Genomic DNA, 6,683 nt, shown 5'->3' on the forward strand with positions numbered 1-6,683 from the left:
AGTGCCATCCTTGCTCATCTGCTGGTAGAGGGAGTAATAGAGAGAAACAACTCTTACTTGGGGGTAGAGATCAGGGGCCAAGTACCAACTGTCCTTCTGCCTGGGTTTGGACAAGTCCCTTAAGCCCTCGAGCACAGCCTTGTTTATTTGTACTTGTCATACATTAGTTCACAAGGTAAGGAGTTCTTATTCCAAGGCTGAACTGTAGCCCCGTGGGATGTGCAGTCCTGACCTTAGGGAGCCTTCAAGCCCTGCGGGGCCTGGGTGTGAAAAGTTGTGTGCAGAAGTGGAAAGGGCACTGGTTTAGGAGCAATGATCTCTATGAAGCTCAGCTCAGCTCTGCCGGAGCTGGCTGTGGGACTGGGCAGGCGGAATCACTTGCCCCGAGTGGCGTCAGTCTTCTCATTTGCAAAAATGGGGAGAGCACTGTTTTCCCACTTCGCAGGGCTGGGGCAGTGTGTGCTGGGGCCTGGTCCACAGGGAACACGTGATGCACTGGCAAGTCCACCTTGGGAGCCAGACTCCAAGAGCTAGGGTGGACGCGCTCACCGTGTGTGTGTGTGTGTGTGTGTGTGTGTGTGTGTGTGTGTGTGTGAGCATAACCCCGAAGCACTGCCCTGAGCATTCCAGAGACTGATGTGAGACGTGGGAGACAAATATGTAAAGATTTGTCCCAGCTGTCATTCCAAAACCAATTTCGGTAAAATTAATACTAAATAAAATCACGTATGTGTAATGACAGACATTAGAAAAAAAAACAACACATGGAAATCACAATGCTTCTTTAAGGTGGTGGTGGGGTTACTCTTTTTCTTGATATTTTCTAAACGTTCTATAGTCTTATTTTTTAGAATTCTTTTGCAAGCTTTATATTTTAATCACTTTGCAGCATGGTGGGAATCCTATGTAAAGAATTCTTTTCAACAGACGGTAGAACTGGGTCTGTCAATCCAATACTTGGAATGAAGAACAAGAGGTTTAGAGGTGCTTATTCTAACCAACCACTACTCTTTATCTTACTGAGAAAACAGCTGGGAACCACTTACGTCATTCAGATGACTTCACGTGCAGAAACCAGCTATTGAAAAACCCTGCAGAATGTCAACAGAGAGCCCTGGAACTTCAACGTCTGCAACACAGCAGTGCTGCTCCGCCAGGCAGTGCTGAAGCATTGGCAAAAAGGTGCCTGGATTCAGCCGTGTGTCCCTCCTGTTTTCTTGGGCAACATAGTGGAATTTAGGGGAAATCTGTGGAAGGAAATAAAGGTGGAAGAGACTGGACAGCAAGGAATTTGGGTTTCCTCCTGACAGTGAAAACTCTTTTCCAGATGCTGAAACTGGATTGTCCTATCAACTTTCCTCCCACTTTATGACATGAATTGGGTGACTGTTTTCCAACTCCACAGAGGCAAAGAGGCAAACATCTTCCGTGTTGATGGCTTTATCGACTCCATTTAGGGGGCAGCTGGATGTGTTGGCCATAGTTTTAGAGAGAGGTAAGGTTTGTTGCATTTGGCAGCATTGAAAAGAACAATACTAAATAACTGCATGAAGCACACTAGTCAATCTTCCTACTTGGAGAAGGGTCTTCAGATAGCTCAACCTGGGGCTCACTTGGATTCTGCGCCACTCAAAAATCTGAGATTCCAAGGGCGAACAAAGGAATAAATTCCTCCCTAAATTCAGGGTCTTGCTTATGCAGCCCTTTTCTATCCCAGTGTTATAAAACATTCTCTTATCTCTAAATTCTTGCATATTTCTTTTTATGTCTAGGTATTTAATTAGCCTGGAATTTATTTTTGTGTGGTATGAAATCCAAGTTGCTCTATTCACCCATCAAAACAACAGTCAGTAGCTCTCATTCCATTTCTTAAGAAGCAAATCCTTTTAAGGGCGAGTGGGGGGAACCCTTTGAAATTATTCTGATGTTCTAGATTCCCCACTTGCTTCAAAACTTTCTATTCCGTTCCACTGAGGTGCCTATTCCCTGGTACCATACTGCTTTACGTACTGACACTTGAAATAGGTTTTAATACCCAGAAGCTAAATCCCTATTCCTTACTCTTGACTCTTCTTGAGCGTCGACAATCCACCTTATCGAGTTCCATGAAAACGTCCAGTTGGGATTTTGCCATGTATAGAATGTCTTAATGTAGGGAGAAATAAATGGCTTTATAATATTGAACCCTTCCATCTAGAACATAGCATGTCTCTTCATTTAGATCTTTCATCGTTTTCAGGGAAGTTTTATAATTTTATCCATACGAGGCCTGGACTGTTCACTAGACATACTCCTAAGCACTTAATAGTTTTCGGTGCTATTGCATTAAAAACAAAGTTTTCAATGAGTTACTGACACTGTTTGGGAAGGTCACTGATCTGTATGCTTCCCTTGTTTTGGATTTTGAGGATTTTTCAACATGAAGTCAAATCTTTCTTTAGCTGAAGAAAGTGTTAATTTGATTATTTCCTCCATTGTTTCATACTTTCCATCTCTATCCCCTTTGCAATGGTTTCAGGAAGAATCGTGTGACTTAATCTTTCAACTAATTGTATCTGTGTCTATCCTGCTTTCAGTGTGACTGTTAAGTTTATTTCACAGTGTTTTTCATTTCTAAGAATTGCTTTTTTTCCCTTGCCAGTGTATTCTCCTTTTAATGGACACGATGGCCTTCTAGGCACTATCTGATTCCTGTACTGACATTTCCACAGGCGTTAGGTAGTTTCAAAATACCTAACGGACTTTCCTCAAGTGACTGGTGATTCTTCATCGTCTGCTCAGAGCTGTAGATGAGGGTCCAGGTTCCCCACTGCCGGTAATATTCCTGTCTCCAGGCAGGAATCCCGTTACGGGCTTTTATATATATATATACATATCGGTTATAGACGTCTGTGCTGTGACACTGCGTTCTGCAGCTGAGGGGAGCCCTTCCATGTCTTGGAATGTTCGTATGTTGGTGTGGGTGGGCTTCCTTTCTTTCCATGTATGGGCTGCTGCTTGTCACTGTCTCTTCTCCGGTCCTCTTGCCTTCTTGCTCACTTTCTTCTCTTGTCTGGACACCACATCTTCTCACTTAATGCCAATATTATAATCACACGTATTTTTTTTTTTTTTAATCTTTACCCATCCTTGCTTAACTCTTCATTTCTGCCTACTTCCAGCAAGCTCTCTTTTGGGTATCCTGACCTACCCCACGGGGCTTTTAATTTTAGAGCTCAGGATTTTCTGGGTTCTTCGAGATCAGCGCAGCAAAGGTAAAACATGGACACAAATTTTTCATAGAAAAATGGAAACTGTGTTCTCAAATGTTTCAGGAGTACAGAGCAGACGTTGCTTGACATGTACTTCTGTTTCCTGGAGTAAATCTTTGTCATGAATGCTCTTCCTTCACATCTCAGGTGTCAGATCCTTTTACTTTGAGTTTTTGAAAGGCCTCATGCTGATCTGTTTTCTATTTATTCAACTGTATTCAGAGTGTGTATTTCCCAGAAACTGGCTAAGTGGGTTCTCGTTAGGTGCCGCTTTTTGACTGGTGGGCGGTCACAGATTTCCTCCCAGATCTCCACGGGAGGGACCGTTTCCAGTTCCACGATGGAGTCATCTGAGGACGGGGAGGAGCCCGGCCACGGCTCAGCAGGCAGGGGGACACAGATGATGTGTGCCTTCTTCTGTCTCAGGGGAAGCCCCTGGTCAAGGATTCCCCTCTGGAGCAGAGATGGCTGCTTCTGACACTCGTACACATGCTCTCCAGCAAGCTCCGTGCCGTGGTCACCGTGTCCACTTCCACCAGGTCTCGGCACCCATGACGACGTTGTCACCTGGGAAACGGCTCCAGGGCCATCACGCCACTGCTGAAACCCCTGAGGGCTGGGGCCTGCGGCTGGTGCTGCCTGGGACCCTTGCTCTCAATGCAAGGGCATGACAGGACCTCTGGGTCAGTCCTGAGTTCTGCCCCCGTCGGAGCTGCTTTTCCCGTCTGAGAGGCCATCAGGGGGGTCTCGGGGCGGCGGGGCCCTCCACAGGGAACACACGATTCGTGAGCACTTGCTATGTGCAGATCACACACTTCTGATGCATTATTTCATCCAACCTCACCCATCTTGGGGGAGGGTGTATTATCACTGTGCCCATTTGTAGAGGATCAAATGGAAGTTCAGAGATAAGGAACTGCCGTGGCACACCGTACCAAACACTGGCAAAACTGATGCTCCTACCAAATCTGTTTGACTTGGAAGCTCACGTTAGCTGTGTTTTAAAACTGCACAAAAGACAGGAAATAAATAAAGGGTGACGTCAAGGCTGCTTAAATGGTGGGGTGATGGGTGACACCCTTTTACCTGTTATTCCAATAGTTCCAGAATGGCTGTTTACTTTTACAAACAGAAAAAAAATCTAAGGGACAGTGATCGGGAACCTCAAAAGAAACAGAATGGCAGAAATGGTCAGGGCTTAGAAATGAATGAGTTTGACCCTTTTGCGCTAAAGATGAGGAAGCTCAAACCTGGACAGGCTACAGGACTTGCCGACAGCACAGGAAATGTAAGCAGAGCCCCCAGTGGAACGTGCACGTCTGGGCACCGAAGGTCCACTGCTCACTATGTGAGTTTCTGGAAACTGTGTAGCTGCAGATTTGGCATGAGCCAAATCCACTGGCAAAGCACACCGCCATTTAGGAAAATACAGGATGGGACACGCAAATCACAACAGCTCCACTTAAAAGGCGTCCATATCTTCTCAGCACCTTGTCAAGGGGTCATTTTCCATTATTTCCCCTTACCATTATGTGAATTACATGATTATTATCCTGACAAGTCCTCAAGAGTCTTGGGAACAAAAAGCTGGGTCACTGAGCACTTGCCTTATAATCTGAGTGGTCTTCCTGGCAGCCCTGAGAAAGAATCTCCAAGGCTTGCCCTAGGCAGGATGGAAGAATAGAAGGTAGGGGTAGCTGTTACATTTGGGGTACTTATATTTCAGGGATGTGGTCTTTAGTTTTTTTTATACTAATCTATTTTCCAGAGATATAAAAATGATAAACTCATTCAGATTACCTGTGTATCAATATATCTGGATTATTCTGGCTGCAAGTGACAGAAAACCCAAGTGACCTGGCTTAACCATAGGGATCATTATTGATTTGTATAACTCAACGGTCTAAGGCAGGTTGGTGTCAGGCACAGCTGGACAGGGCTGCGGGTGGTGTGATTCAGATCCAGTGGCCCCCTCTCTTGGCACTGATGCATGCATTCACAAGTGACATTTTTCCTGGGTTGCTACGTATTTGTCAGGAGTTGTTCTCACAGCTGGGGCACAGTGGGGAGTGAAAGAGATAGGCACAGATTCCTTTCCTGTTCTCCTGGAGCTCTATTTTAATGGTGGCAAACCAACAATTCAAGAGTCAACTAAAACAAAACAAGAACATGCCACATACAGGAGGTATTTTGGAAAAAAAGAAAACCAACCAAACAAAAAAAAGCGTGAGGCATTAAGATGATCAGGTCGCTACTACGGATTGGGTGGTCAGTCAGCCTCTGACGTGCCTGCCGGACGCACAACGGCGAAATTAACGAATGTGCAGAGGAGGGTAGATTGTCCAGGCCAAGAAAGAAGTAGCCCCGACGGCCCAAGGCAAAATCCTGGTCTGTTTGAAGATATTTCTCCACCCCATTTTATTCATGACCACTTGGAAAAGGGGTCTGCATTTAATGAGCAAATCTAAATGTGAAAATTAATACAGAAACTTCATTTACAGTGGAGTTGGGAGGTTAGAAGAGAGAACTCTCATGCACGAGTCACTCATACCCTTCACCTTCCACAGGGCGTGATTCTACCGTGTTTTCCTGAAAATAAGACCTAGGCGGACAATCAGCTCTAATGTTGATTTTGGTTAATTTTTGCTTTTGGAGCAAAAATTAAGATAAGACCGGGTCTTATCTTAATTTTTGCTCCAAAAGACGCATTACAGCTGATTCTCCGGCTAGGTCTTATTTTTGGGGAAACGGTACTTGTCTGCCTCAGCAGAAGGAAAGGTTCCTCCCTGCCCAGTAACAGCTCAGCCAATCAGCGACCATCATAACTTGGCCAATGAAAAGTCACTACACTTTGAACTCAGTTTCCTCCAATGGACTCTTTGTTTACAACCGCCCCTCCCAAGTCCATAAAAGAGCACTCCTCTCCTTTGTTTCTGAGACTTTCACATGGTTCACCATTAGACCACACGTCCTGAGTTGCAATTCTTTATTGTTCCCAAATAAACCCATTTTGCTGGAAATATATCTATTTGTTTAAGGTCTAGGGGAGATTTTCTTTCCGAAGTCTCCACAGTATTTTCATTGTAAAACCAATGAGAAAAAGCTTTTTGAAAGAAAGACTGAGTGCCCTGAGAACATTTTTTTAAAAGTCTGTGCAAGGCCTGCCCTCTGGAGGCATCATAACGTGCTTAAAATACACCCAGTAAGACCCCCTGGTGAAAAAACAAAATTTTCAATGCATGTACATTTGAAAAACTAAAATCTCCACTTAAATGCTTATTTTGACTTTTTGCCCAGGATCAATTGCAAAAGCGCTTCTGTTCGGAAAGCATAGTTCAGCCAAAATCCAGCTTGTTTTTTAGGAACAAAGAACTGGAGGAAAAAAACCTGGAAAACACAAGGCACAGGGCAAATGTGAGTGTGTGTTTGCAG

The sequence above is a fragment of the Rhinolophus ferrumequinum genome, chromosome 15 (assembly GCF_004115265.2).
Source record: "Rhinolophus ferrumequinum isolate MPI-CBG mRhiFer1 chromosome 15, mRhiFer1_v1.p, whole genome shotgun sequence".
In the NCBI taxonomy this organism is placed as follows: domain Eukaryota; kingdom Metazoa; phylum Chordata; class Mammalia; order Chiroptera; family Rhinolophidae; genus Rhinolophus; species Rhinolophus ferrumequinum.